The sequence below is a fragment of the Carya illinoinensis genome, chromosome 3 (genome assembly GCF_018687715.1).
Source record: "Carya illinoinensis cultivar Pawnee chromosome 3, C.illinoinensisPawnee_v1, whole genome shotgun sequence".
NCBI classification, from domain to species: domain Eukaryota; kingdom Viridiplantae; phylum Streptophyta; class Magnoliopsida; order Fagales; family Juglandaceae; genus Carya; species Carya illinoinensis.
The window spans coordinates 40,682,915-40,698,450 of NC_056754.1; positions in this window are offsets into that span (position 1 = coordinate 40,682,915).

A 15,536-nucleotide genomic window follows, 5' to 3' on the forward strand; every position below is an offset into this window, starting at 1 on the left:
TGTGATCAGTAAATACCTCGCAAGCTTCCCCATACAAGAAGTGCCGCCAGATTTTGAGAGCAAAAATAATCGCAGCCAATTCTAGATCGTGCGTCGGATAATTCTTCTCATGGTCCTTTAGCTGACGAGATGCATAGGCTACAACCCGTCCTTCCTGCATAAGGACACAACCCAAACCAAACTTAGACGCATCACTGAAGACTACGAATGGCTTATGCGGTTCTGGGAGCGCTAACACTGGTGCCGTCGTCAACCTGTTCTTTAATTCCTGGAAGCTTCTCTCACATTTCTCTGACCAAACAAATTCTGTATTCTTTCGAGTCAAAGCTGTGAGAGGTCCGGATAGGCGAGCAAAAGCCTCTACAAATCTTCGGTAATACCCGGCCAGCCCCAAGAAACTCTGAATCTCGCGCACTGTAGTCGGGCGCTGCCATGACAAAATGGCTTCTACCTTACTAGGATCAACAGCCACTCTGTCTCGGGAAATTACATGCCCAAGAAATTTAACTTCTTCCAACCAGAATTCACACTTGCTGAGCTTGGCGTACAACTGGTGTTCTCTTAATTTCCCAAGTACCAGACGAAGATGATACACATGCTCTTCAACATCTCGGGAATAAATCAGAATATCATCAATGAACACTACCACAAAGGAATCCAGATAAGGTCGAAATACTCGATTCATCAAATCCATGAAAGCAGCAGGGGCATTAGCTAACCCGCATCACCTTAAATTCATAATGCCCATACCTCGACCTGAAAGCAGTTTTAGGCACATCCTGGTCTCTGATTCTCAGCTGGTAGTATCCCGACCTCAGATCAATTTTAGAGAACATGGCTGCTCCTTGAAGTTGATCAAATAAATCATCAATCCGAGGGAGAGGATATTTATTTTTGATGGTCACCTTGTTCAATTCCCGATAATCAATGCACATATGGAGGGTTCCATATTTCTTTTTAACAAATAAAACTGGTGCACCCCACGGCGACGTACTAGGCTGAATAAATCCCTTCTCTACCAGTTCTTGCAACTGAGTCTTCAACTTTTTTAATTCAGCCGTGCCATGCGATAAGGAGTTTTATGCACAGGAGCCGCTCCAGGTTCCAAATCTATAACAAATTCCATCTCTCGCACAGGGGGTAGTCCAGGCGAGTCATCCACAAACACATCGGGGAATTCTTCCACAACTGGAATGTCTGCCAACGACTTCTCCTCAGACGGCGTGGACACCATCTGAACCAAGAATGCATCCGCTCCCCATGCAATCTCTCTTCTTGCTTGAATCGCCAATATAATTATCGGCTTTTCTTTTAATTTACTCCCCGCAAATTCCAGACAATCACCATCTGGAAGCTGAAAGCTAATTATCCGACTTCTGCAATTAATACTCGCAGAATATCGGTATAGCCAATCCATCCCGAGGATGATATCAAAGCCCAACAGCTTGAACACCACCAAATCAGCATCCAAGAACCTTCCCTCAAAATTTAACGGGCATCCCAAAGTAACCTTGGAACACCACACCATCTCACCATCGAGTAGAGCCACTACCATAGACTTCGGCAACGGTTCCGTGACCAAATTACACACCCGAGCAAACGTGGAAGATACAAACGACTGTGAAGCACCGGAATCAAACAAAGTACAAGCATAAAACTCATACAAACGGACTCTTCCTGAACCAAACACATCAACCCATGAAATCCAAAAAGCAAAGAATAAACCAAATACACCAAAAAATTAAATCCAACTTAAAATTAAATTAATCCATACCTGTAATTACTCCAGCATCATGGGTCGCTGGCGCCTCATCATCCACCTCTCCGGGTGTGACAGCATAAACCCAGGCTTGCACTGCTTGTCTCGGGTTGGTTCTTCCACCGTGTCTACCTCCACGGCTTCCTTGAACTCTGACGGGGCAATCCCGAGCGATATGTCCCACTTGGCCGCACCGGTAACACTAGGGTCTGCTACTCATCCGACACTCGCCCTCATGAGCTCTATTACAAGCTCCACAAATAGGCACCCGTCCTCCCATACGAACACCTGAGGACGTTTGAGGTCGAGTTCCGGTCCGCTGAACAAATTTCTGGGGCGAACCCGAGCTGCTTCCTTCACCAGAAAAACCCCGCCTCTTATGCCCTGGAGGGGAGCCCACACTCAGATTATTTTCCCTCTCCACAAGGGTGGCCACATCCACTAATTCCTGAAAAGTGGATATCCGATGGCTGACCACCATACGGCGTATATCATGGCGTAGCCCCTCCTGAAAACGATCTGCTCGCATCTCCTCAGTGGCGATAAGGTGAGGAGCAAATCGCCCAAGTTCTATGAATCTCCGGGCGTATTGTTCCACTGTCGCGCCCCCTTGTACCAGATTTGAGAACTCTCTTGCCTTTTGCTTCCTTACCGATGCGGGAAAGAAGCGGTCATTGAACTCCTTCTTGAAACGCTGCCAGGTCACCGCAGCGAAAGATCCCAATTCAGATTCCAGCATCACCCTCTTGGTATCCCACCAATCAGAAGCGGTACCTTGCAAGAGATAGCTGGCGTAGAGTACTTGTTGTGCCTCAGTGCATCCACGCACCTCAAAGGTTCTCTCCAGATCTTTGATCCATTTTCCAGCCTGAAGTGGATCCTCATCTCCAGTGAAGTGTGGAGTCCTATGCGCCAGGAAGCGCTCATAGGTGCATCCGGCTTGCACCATGCTACTGGACCCTCCTGGATACATCCAAGGCCCTCCCTGATATGGCCAAGGACCTCCTGGTTGTGGCCAAAACCCTCCTTGTTGTGGACAAGGCCCTCCTGGTGGTGGACAAGGCCCTCCTGGGGGTGGCCAGGGTCCTCCTTGTGGCCAAGGCCCTGCCTGTTGTGGCCTAATATTCTGCTGCATAAACTCCGTCATCTGCCGTATTGCTTCGGCTATGGAGTCATTCCTTGAGGTATTGTCCCGTGGCTCCTGAGTAGATTTCCTTGGTCTCCCCATTTTCCTGCCACCACAACCTTTGACCCCCTTTCAGAAAACAAAAACAAGTAAAACCAACAACCAACAAAACAGAACCAAAGACCAACACCACATCACACCAAAACAAAAGAAACAACTTGCAAATACATAACCAAATAAATAAAAACAAATAAACAAACTCAAACAAATGAAACAAATCAAATAGCTGTACTTAACATAATTTAAACACAACCTTAAAAGCATTCTGGTACTACCTACGGGACATGTGGTTTTACCTAGAGCCAAACCGCTCTGATACCACCTTTGACGGCCCCAAATCCCCACGCCCGAACACAGGGAAATCGAGACGTCCGGATGGTGACAACCCGGGTCACCATCCTATCGACGGGTGTCAAGTGTGTGCAAAGGCAACATATGTGCACAAAGAAACACGCAGCGGATAACGAAAGTCACAACTAAGTACCAGAATTTTTCTAACGTAATACAAGCGGTTTGAAACATACATAAATAAAATATTACAAAAACACAAATACATTTTTTAAACCGAATATAAAGCATAGCATCAGCAACCCGGCGGAGCCGCATCCTCGGGCTCAGTCTCCTCCTCTTCATCCTCAAACTCTGCACTAAAAGCTACGGAACCAAAAATGGTACCGCAGGTAAGTAAAACCCAAACACTACCAGATAAAACACATAGAACTCAAACAATATGCATGAAACATGCCCAATGCACAAAGCCCATAAAACATAATTTTTCCACACACGCCAAAAAATCCCATTTGGCCCAAAAACACATCCTTTCCGAAAAACACGCCAAAAGTCACATTTGGCCTTTAACCGACTCAAACCAGAATCCATTTTATTCGTATGCACCATGACCTCCCCTAGGGGTCATCCGCACACCCTGGCTCCAGTGCCACACCGCAGAGTACCACTACGCATGTGACACCTAACGAGCGATGCCCAGTTCCACGCCCCGTGTGTTCGTAGCCAAGCATCCTCTAGCCCTCACCAGTGAAGGGCCACGGAGTCGGTGCGTAGAGCGATGCCCGGTTCCGCGCCTGGCGCGTTCGTAGCCAAGCAACCCCTAGCCCCCGCTCCCGTTGTCTAGCGACAACCCAGGGGACATCACTCAGTTTATTCCACTCCCGAGTGACCAGAGGAGCTCCACCGGGATAATACCCATCTCGGCTTGGGATCGTGATACACACACACCCGTAAGACCACTTACGCCAATACACAGGCTTTTCACATTATTTCACAAACACACGTGTATGCACCATGCAATGCCATAACAATGCATAAAAATAATCCAACAACATAAATCAAATAAACAGGCAACTCCGTCCTCCATCCATCCGACCCCCGAACTCCTCGGACTCAGTCCGGAATCAACCAACCAGCAGATAAAATTATTGAATGAGCAAAATACATTTAAATCTGAAAATAGGGTTTGGAAAAATACTTACTGCGCTATATGGCAATTTTAGAAAACACCCGGCGTTGCAAACGGCGGAGAAAAAGTAACGTCACAGTGAAAATTCACTGTGGCCGTGGGTTGTGAAAAACCCACTTTTGAATGGGGACAAACTAGGGCTTGGGATTGATAGGGAATGGTCTAGGGATGATTGTGAAGCTATTGGAAGTGGTGGTTGGCCGTGGGTGGCGGCAGAAACGGCAGTGGGAGGCCGGATTTCCCAAAAAGGAAAGCTAGCTCGTAGGAGCTGTTCCGGTGGTCGTTGGAGGCCGGAAATTGGTGGGTTAGGACGGCAAGGGACCGGTGATGAAGTGGTGAAGAAATGGTGGCCGGTGGTGGAGCGACGGCGGCGGATCGGAGCAAAACCCTTGTGGGCTTTGAAGGGCTTTTCCGGCCAAACGGCCGGCCGGATGGGGGTGGGTTTTGGTGGGAAGGTGCGCCGGAGGGAGGGGAGTCGAACGGTGCTGGCGGTGAGCCGCACGGTGGCCGAACGGCTGCGGTTCGACGGGTTGAAGGCTCCGGCGTGAGAGAGGAGGAGAGAGGGAGGGACGGGGGTCGAGCGGGAAAGGAGAGAAAAAAAGAAAAAGAAAGAAAAAAGAGAAAAAGAAAGGAAAAATAAAGAAGAAAAAGAGAAAAAGGGAAAAGAAAAGGAAAAAGGGAAAAGAGATGTAGGGAAAAAGATGAGGTCTAAACCTCATTCCGGGAAAACAACACTAAACCGCCGCGAAGATATTAAAAACTGTAAACAACTAAAAGAAATAAAACACAACATCAATTAAATTAAAAACTAACAATTTTAAAACGCAAATAAATTAAAATAATAAACTAATATGTTAATTAAAATAAAAACAACCATTTCAGTGAAAAAAAAAACAAGCGAAAGCGGGTCATCACAAAGAAAAAGAAAGAAAAGAAAGAAAAGAAGAAAAAGAAAAGGAAAAAGGTAAAAGGAAAAAGAAAAGAAAAGAAATGAGGTCCAATCCTTACTTCTGGAGTCCAACAACCTATCTAACGAAAATAAGTTTAAAAGCAATAAAACTAAGAAAATATTTTAAACACAACGTAAAGCTAAAATATAATAATTAACTAGTAAAAACAAACTATTTAATTTTAAATCCAAAGAAAAGCTAAAATAAATTAAACAGCAATTAAAATCCAATTAAAATCTGATAATTTAAAATAAAGGAACTATTATATTAATTAAATGAAAATATTCCTTCATTGAAAATACACGTAAAAACGGGGTGTCACATTTCTTACATGTCATTTTTTGCAACTCAGATAGGTAGGATGCTTGGTGACACTTGTTATTGGTTTTTAGATCATTTGTAAGTCTGGTTTTGTGCTTCCCACTTGTTATTGGTTTTTAGATCATTTGTAACAAATCTTGAAACTATAAGAAACAAATTGGAGAAAAGTATTTCTAGGTATATTGGAATTTTAAAAAATTTTAAAGAGCATATAATTTATGGAGATTGTAATTTTTTTGAGGAATCATTCTCTATATTTATAGAATTATAAATAACATTAAAGGGGCATTTTTGAAATTTCAAAAAACTTTTGGGGGTCATGACCCAATAATTAAGGCTAACGTGAGTCCACCATTGCATGTGGAAGGCCAATTTAGTTTAGAAATAAAAAAGAGTGTATTTTTATGTTGAAAATCGTAACTAGCTAGCTAGCACTAATGTGACATGGCCCCTTGAAAATAATTATGTTACAGGAAGAGTTAGAGGTCACTTGGATTGAGAAATACTCTCAACTCATCTCATATTTTTTTTTCATTATAATTTTTATAAATTTTCACATAAAATATAATAAATAATTCAATTTTTTCAAATTATAATTCAATTTTTTCAAATTCTAAAATAACAAGAATATTAAAAAATAATATTTTAACAATATTTTATTTAACTTTTAACTTTAATCTAAACCATATCATCTGATCTCACTATCCAAACAACATCTTAGGACACATTTGGAGAGTGAGATGAGGTGAGAATTTTATAAATAGTAGTAAGATATTTTGTAAATAGTAGATGAATAGTTTGAGTTGAGTATTTTTTAGAGAAATGAGAGAGAAAAAGTTAAATAAAAAATATTATAAAGTTAAAATATTATTAGAATATAGCTTTATAATATTGTTTTTGTTTGGAGATTTGAAAAAGTTGAATTATCTTTTATTTTTTGTTCGAAAGTTTGGGAAAGTTGTAATCATTAGTTTGAAAAAGTTGTAATGACTACTTTGAAAATTTTGTATTTAAATTATATTTGAGAATGAAATAGGATAAAATGAGATGAGATAATATGAAAATTTTGGAATTAGATTTATTTCCAAACAAGCCCTTATTCCTTTTTAAACAAATTATTTATTAATTTCCTTAAGTAGTGTATCTTTGTATCGTTAATGGGATGTAAAGCGTAAACAATTGATTTGCATTGCACATGATTACATATAGGGTTGTACATTCAGACCAGATTTTTTTCGATTATCTGGTCTGGAACCCGAAAATTTAGGTGAATTCGGATGGATAACCATCTGGAACTAGTTATATATTTGATTATTTAACCAGTTATATGTAACCGGAAGTTTTTCTATAAGATAGAATTTTTATTTTAAAATGACGTTGTTTTGCATGTACAAAAACTAAAATTAAAAAAAGAAGTAGAGTTAATAAAAAAAAAGTAGAGTTAAAAACGGGATACCAGTTACAATTCAGGTATATGGTTGTAAAACTGGATACTCACCTGGATTCTAACCAGTTTTACCCAGACGTGTGCCTGATTTTAAAATTTTGGGTACGATATACAACCCTAATTGGCCATGTGTATCACACTAGGTTGTAGGGATTATTGATATTAATAATATTTATGTAATAGATTTTTATTTTAATAATATTTTGATATGTTAGATACACGTATATATTAACAAAGAGTCTCGACACAAAATGGCCCGAGTGCAATAGCCCGGTGGCGCACCTGTGTTTTTTTATTCCTTTTTTATTTTTCCTCTTACATAGCATACTCAATAAGCTAATGTTTCATTCTTTTTGTTTTTGATTTTTTAAATAAAAGATAAAATGATTTTAAAATAAAAAATAAATGATTTTAAAATAAAACTAACCCATTATTTGGTACAGAGTTTCATGCAGATCTACGTTTTTTTTTTTTTCCTAAGCTTCTTTCTTTTGTTTGTAAGAGAGAAAATCGGAAAGGAAATGTAAAATGATAAACACCTCAATTACTTTTCACAACACTTAAGTGATATCATTTTAGGGCTATTTGTATAAAATACTTAATAAAAATAACATTATTTTATAAAAATAACCTTATTTTACTGAGTAATATTAGAAACAAGTGCCAAATCGACAAACTATATGCAAGCTCTTTGTAAAAAAGTGAGACTTACTAATAAAGAATAGTTTTTTTTTTTTCCTTTTAATATTGTTGAATCCAAGATTTCAAGTTTTGTGTAATTATATATTTACACATAGATTTTGATGATAACAAATGAATTCAAAGAATAAAGAAGTCTCAAGCTCAAGTTGTCTACACAATGTAGTCAAGCACATCAAGGAAACAAGCATGAGCAAGAAGGGAACAAGTTCACATTAAAATTATAGAGTAATGTTGTAAATCTCTTCAAAATTCGAAATTAAGATTAATGCTCAAAATTAATATTTTAGCATTAAAATACAATTTCCACATGTGCATGAATATTTTTGAAAATTAAATTTGAAAATTCTGAAAGATGATTGATTGTCATCTTTTGCATGTGCATGCCTTGATTAAAGCGTTGAACTTTGAAAATATTAAAGATGATTGATTGTCATCTTTCACATGTGCATGTTTTATTTGAATATTTTCAAAAGTGATTGATGCTTTTTTAGACTTATACAAAAGGTAGATGATTTTGTTTGAAAAATTTGAAAAGTAAAGTGTGCTCATTTTGTCATATGCAAAAAGTAAAAGATTAGGTTTGAATTTTTTCAAAAGGAAAATGTGCTCATTTTGTCATATGCCAAAAGTAAAAGATTAGGTTTGATTTTTTTGAAAAAGTGAATGATGTTGTCTTTGACAATTGAAAAAGAAGAACATTTTATTTGAATTTTTTGCAAAAGTAAATGATGTTGTCTTTAACATGTGAATCTTTTTAAATTTGAATATGAAGTCTCATATGCCTATAAATAGATCATTTGAGAGCTTCACATTCACAACACCAAGAGCATACAACATTCATTCAAAGCTTTCATTCTCTCTTCTCTAAGCATTGAGCCTTAATGCTTGTTCATTTTGAGAGATATAGTTTGTGCTGTATTGTGCTTATTTCACTCATTGATGAGTGTTTTCTGATAACCTACCCACTTTCAGCTCTTGTATCAGAAAAAGGGTGTGTATAACCCTTGTGTGTGTAGAAAGTATTCTACACGGGGAATAGTTGAATCACCACGTGTAAGGTGATTGCAAGTGTAGAGGGTGTTCTACACGGATCCTTTGTAGCTGTGTTGTTCAAAGGTGTAATAGGTTTCTATCTCCACCTGAAGGAGGTTGAATAGTGAATTTGGGAATCCTCAAGGGGTAGCTTGAGGTGAGGACGTAGGCAGTGGGGCCGAACCTCGTTAACATACTGAGTTTGCTTCTCTCTTACCCTTACTCTTTATATTTATTGTTATTTCATATTTTGTTTATTTTTTATATTATATATTTCATTTATAATTGTTATTTTTTTAATACAACTCAATTCACCCCCCTCTTGTGTTAGTCATCTGGGCAACAATTGGTATCAGAGCTAAGAGCTCTATTATAAGACTAACTATCTTTTGAGTTAAGATCTTATGGCTAACATTTCAGCTTCGTTTGGTGAAGGTCAATCTAGCAGTCGGCCTCCACTCTTTTGTGGAGATAATTACTCATTCTGGAAAGTTAGAATGAGAATATTCCTTCAAGCTCAAGGTCGAGAAATCTGGAAATGTATTGTAAATGGACCTTATATTCAAACAACAGTGGTTAATGGAGTAAAGGTCAAAAAGGAAGAAGAAGAGTTTGATCGTGAAGACGATAGACTTTATACTTTGAATTTAACTGCTATGAATTTATTATTTAATGCTCTTAATGGAAATGAGTTTAATAGAATAATGACTTGTGCTACGGCAAAAGAAATTTGGGATAACTTGGAAGTTACTTATGAAGAAACTTCGCAAGTCAAGAAATCAAAAATTTATATTCTTACTCATGAATATGAAATGTTTAAGATGAATGATGATGAATCTATTTCTAGTATGCACACTCGTTTTACTAACATCATAAACAGCTTGACAGCTCTTGGCAAAGTTTATTCCAAGGTGGAGATAGTAAGAAAAATTCTCAACTCTCTACCAAAATGCTGGGAATCAAAAGTGACAGCGATTCTTGAAGCTAGAGACCTCAAGAAACTCGAAGTCAATGAACTCATCGGGTCACTTATCACCCATGAGTACACATTGAAAAGAGGAGAAGAAGAAGGAAAGCCAAAGAAGAGCTTAGCATTTAAAGTTGTTCCTCATGAAAGTGAAAGTGATGAAGATGAGGAAAATGAAGATAAAGATGAAGAAGTTGCGATGATAACAAGAAGAATTCAGAAGTTCTTGAAGAAAAATAGAACTCCTCCGAGGAAATCCTTCAAAAAGTTTTCCAAGAAAGATTCAGGTAAAAATGACACTTTAATTTGTTATAAATGCAATAAACCTGGTCATATCAAGCCAGATTGTCCTCTGCTAAAGAAAGATCGAAACAAGGGCAAGAAAGCAATGAAAGCTACATGGGATGATGATTCAAGTAGCTCAGATAGTGAAGCAAGCAATGAAGAATCAGTAAATCTTTGTCTTATGGCTAAAGATGACATTGAGGTAACAAATCTTGATAATATTGAAAATCCTTCATATGAAGAATTGCAAAATGTTTTAGAAGAGGTATATGAGGAATTTGAAAAATTGGGTATCAAGTATACTGCTTTGAAAAAGAAAAATTATTTTTTAACAAACGAAATTGAATTTTAAGAAAAGAAAGTATCATTTTGAAAGATGAAAATCTTGAATTGAATAAGAAGAAAACCGATTTAGAAAATATTGTTGAAAACTTTATGAATGGAAAAAGAAATTTTGAAAAACTTCTTGGTAGTCAAAGATGTGTTTTTGACAAGGCAGGTTTGGGATATATGCCAAAACAAAAATATAAATCTTATAAAAATTTCTTTGATAATCATTCTACATCAAAGACTAATATTCAAAATTCTTTTCATAAAAATAATTTTGTCAAAAAAGGATATTATTATAATCATTCAAGTTTTTCATATATGTCACATGCTATTTGCAATTTTTGTAATAGAAATGGTCATAATTATCATACTTGTCCTATTAGAAGAAATCATACAATGACTATTAGGGCCATATGGGTACCTAAAAATCTTGTTTCTTCTAATACTAATAAATAAAGGACCCAAAGAACTTGGGTACCAAGAAAAATCATTTTAATTGTTTTTATAGGTATGCATGAAGTCTTCCACAAGCAAAAACAAATGGTTTTTAGATAGTGGATGTTCAAGACACATGACGGGAGACAAGACTAAGTTCTTTGATCTTAGATCTAAAGAAGAAGGACACGTGACATTTGAAGACAACTCGAAAGGGAAGATTGTGGGAATAGGTAAAATTGGTAATGAATCTTCTCTCATAATTGAAGATGTTCTACTTGTTGAAGGTTTAAAACATAATCTTTTGAGCATAAGTCAATTATGTGATAAAGGATTTACAGTTACTTTTAAAATGGATAAATGCATTATTTTGAATGATCATGATTGTAATATTTGTTTTATTGCTTTTAGAAACAATAATGTTTATACAATTGATTTTGAAGAAATTACCTCACAATATGCTATTTGCTTTTCAGCTCAAAATGAAACTAGTTGGTTATGGCATAGAAGATTAGGTCATGCCAACATGGAACTTATTTCCAAACTTTCAAAAAATGATCTTGTGAGAGGTTTACCAAAAACATATTTTCTTAAAGATAAAATTTGTGATGCATGTCAATTTGGTAAACAAACAAAAACTTCTTTTAAAACTAAGAAACATATTTCCACTACTAGACCATTGCAACTGATACACATGGATCTTTTTGGACCAAATAGAGTTGCAAGTCTAGGAGGAAAATATTATGCATTTGTTATTGTTGATGATTTCTCTAGATATACTTGGGTCATCTTTCTTGCTCATAAAGATGAGGCACATAATGCCTTTACCAAGTTATGCAAGAGAATTCAAAATGAAAAGGGCTATACTATTTCAAGTATCTGAAGTGATAGGGGAAAAGAGTTTGTTAATAAAAATATTGAAACATTTTGTGATGAAAACGGTTTTGTGCATAATTTTTCTGCTCCTCGAACTCCTCAACAAAATGGGGTAGTAGAGAGGAAAAATAGATCTCTTCAAGAGATGGCAAGAACAATGTTCAATGAGAACAACTTGCCTAGTTATTTTTGGGCCGAAGCGGTAAGTACTGCATGTTATGTTATAAATAGAGTTATGCTAAGGTCTAAGTTAGATAAAACCCCCTATGAGCTTTGGAATGAGAAAAAGCCCAACATTGGTTACTTTCATGTATTTGGATGCAAATGTTTTATTTTGAATGACAGGGATAATTTAGGCAAATTTGATGCAAAATCTGATGAAGGTATCTTTCTCGGGTATTCTACTAATAGTAAAGCTTATAGAGTATTCAATAAAAAAACTTTGACTGTACAAGAATCTATGCATGTAGTATTTGATGAATCTAATTCTTCACTCTCCAAGAAATCTATTGATGAAGAAACAGAAGGTATAAATAACACAGAAAGTCTCAATCTCAACAAAGAGAAAACAATAGAGGAAGTTCAACATAGAGCCATCAGGAAAGATCATCCAAATTTAATACAAGATGCAACCAAACAGTGAAAATTTGTGAAAGATCATCCAGTGGAACAAATTTTGGGAGAACCTTCACAAGGTGTAAGTACTCGATCATCTCTTAGAAATATTTGCAATCATACTGCTTTTCTATCTCAAATTGAACCCAAAAATATTGATGACGCACTTCTTGATGAATCTTGGATTCTAGCTATGCAAGAAAAGTTGAATCAATTTGAAAGAAATGATGTTTGGACACTTGTTCCTAGACCCAAAAATCATACTATTATTGGAACAAAATGGGTTTTTAGAAATAAGAAAGATGAGTCCGGAGTCATTACTAGAAATAAGGCTCGACTTGTAGCCCAAGGTTTTAATCAAGAAGAAGGAATCGATTATGATGAGACATATGCACCTGTCGCAAGATTAGAAGCTATTCGAATGCTACTTGCATATGCTTGTTATAAAGATTTCAAACTTTTTCAAATGGATGTTAAAAATGCTTTCTTAAATGGTTTTATAAATGAAGAGGTATATGTTGAGCAACCTCCAGGTTTTGAAAATCATATTTTCCCAAATCATGTTTTCAAACTCACAAAAGCACTATATGGACTCAAACAAGCTCTTAGAGCTTGGTACGAAAGACTTAGTGGTTTCTTGATTGAAAAAGGTTTTTCAAGAGGAAAAATCGACACAACTCTTTTCATTAAATATGAAAATGATGATATTCTTTTGATTCAGATTTATGTTGATGATATAATATTCGATGCTACTAATGAAAATATGTGTCAAGTTTTTGCTAAGACTATGCATGAAGAATTTAAGATGAGCATGATGGGAGAACTTACATTCTTTCTCGGATTACAAATTAAGCAAGCAAAAAGTGGGACATTCATCAATCAATCAAAATATATTAAGGAATTACTGAAGAAGTTTGGGATGGAAAATGCTAAGGAAATTGGAACACCAATGAGCCCATCAACTAAACTTGATAAAGATGAATCTGGTAAGCCAGTTGACTCGAAGATATATCGAGGTATGATTGGTAGCTTATTATATTTAACAGCCAGTAGACCAGATATTATGTTTAGTGTGTGCTTATGTGCACGCTTTCAATCATCTCCAAAAGAATCACATTTAATTGCAGTTAAGCGCATTCTTAAATATCTTAGTGGTACAATTAACCTAGGGTTATGGTACCCTAAGCACACATCTTTCGATCTAATCAGTTACACAGATGCAGATTATGCTGGCTGTAAAATAGATCGAAAAAGCACTAGTGGAGCATGTCATTTCTTAGGTCGTGCACTAGTTTCCTGGTTTAGTAAAAAACAAAATTCTGTTGCACTATCTACTGCTGAGGCAGAATATGTTGCTGCTGGTAGTTGTTGTGCTCAAGTTCTCTACATGAAGCAACAACTTGAAGATTTTAAACTCATGTATAATCACATTCCAATCAAATGTGATAATACAAGTGCTATAAATCTTTCAAAGAACCCAATACAACATTCTAGAACTAAGCATATTGAAATAAGATATCATTTTCTTCGAGATCATGTGCAGAAAGGCGATATAGTACTAGAATTCACAAACACACACGATCAGTTAGCAGATATTTTCACAAAGCCTTTACCAGAAGATAGATTATGTATGATCAGAAGAGAAATAGGTATGATGCATGCTATGAATATCTCTTGAAAGATAGACTAGAGTCAATAAAAATAGAGATAGATTTTTTAAATACTTTTACATAAACTTGAGATTCTTAGCCTCATGTTTGAGACGCTTATTCTCTTCATACAATATCATGTCATTCTTATCCATGGGAACCGGCAAGCGGAATGAAGAATCTAATAAAGATTTCAATTATTTATTCTTCTGCCGAATGATTCCTTCCCTTGTGTGAGACTCTTGAACAATTCGTTGAAGTACAACAATTTGTTCTTTGAGCCTTTCAACTTCATGATTTTTGGCTTGTAGCCACCGAGAAAAAGCAACAATAGAGGAAGAGTAGCGAGTCCCAAGACTCACCAAGTCATAAATAGCATCAGAATCTGACTTATTAGTCAGATTATTATTTTCTTGCTGCAACATGGCACCAATGGTAGCTGCAGAAAGGACAGGAGGTTGAGATGCAGAATGCCTCATAGATGGATCTAGAGAAATGTTAGAAGAATGAGCCATTGAGAAAAGAATAGAAGGCTTAAAACGAGAATGTCGAAGGAATGCAGATGAGTTATAGAGATGAGATGAAAACTTGATGTGAATTAGATGAACTTCAGGACTGATTTTATAGAGATAGCATAAAGAATAAGACAAACTATTGTCTCTTCAAATCTTATTTAGTCAAAAGAAATACAAGATATGCTGGACACACATTGTCAAAAGTTTTCTTACTAAGCCAGCGAGATTAACAGTAGATTGTCCCTATTTTTCTAGTAAACGATGAACCTCTGCTATTATTTGCCGATGTTGACCTTGTATCTGAACCCTTTCTTGTTCCAGCTCCTCTATTCGTGGTTGCAGATCATGAGCATACCAATCTGTAAATTTTTTCAACTCTTGGTTTTCTTGCTTTAGCCTTTTATTCTCACTATCCTTATTAGCAAGCTTCTGTCGTAACTCAGATATTTGCATGCTAAGATGATCAATCTCACTCACCCTCGCCATTAACCTTCGAGACAAGATCGTAACAGATGCAGCATATTGACTACTGAGCATTCTTGATTCTACAATAATCTCAGAATCAGCCTTACTAGAAAAACGGTTCACTGCTCCTATCATGGTATTGACGGCCTCAGGAGAGAAGATTGATGATTGATGCGTCAAGGGTTCCTGATTCAAGTCTGGAACATTAGTGGAAGAGAATTGCTCAGCCATTCTATCTTTGTGGAAAAACAGAACTCAGGTCAAGAAACGATTATTTTTTGGCAGCCGATAGATGAAAATGATCATTTTTTTATAGAAACTCGAAGCCTTCAATCCCGTTTGTCAACAACATCAGGCGACTGTTTAAATCTTCAGCCGTATTAAATTCATAGAGTTAGGCCTCGAGGCTTTGCAGCACTTGTCGGGTCACGGACGGCTCCATTTTTCAACGATCTATAGTGTCTACTTACGCACCGTTTTCTTCAGTCTATTTACTTGTTGCGGATCCTTTTTAATGATGCCAAA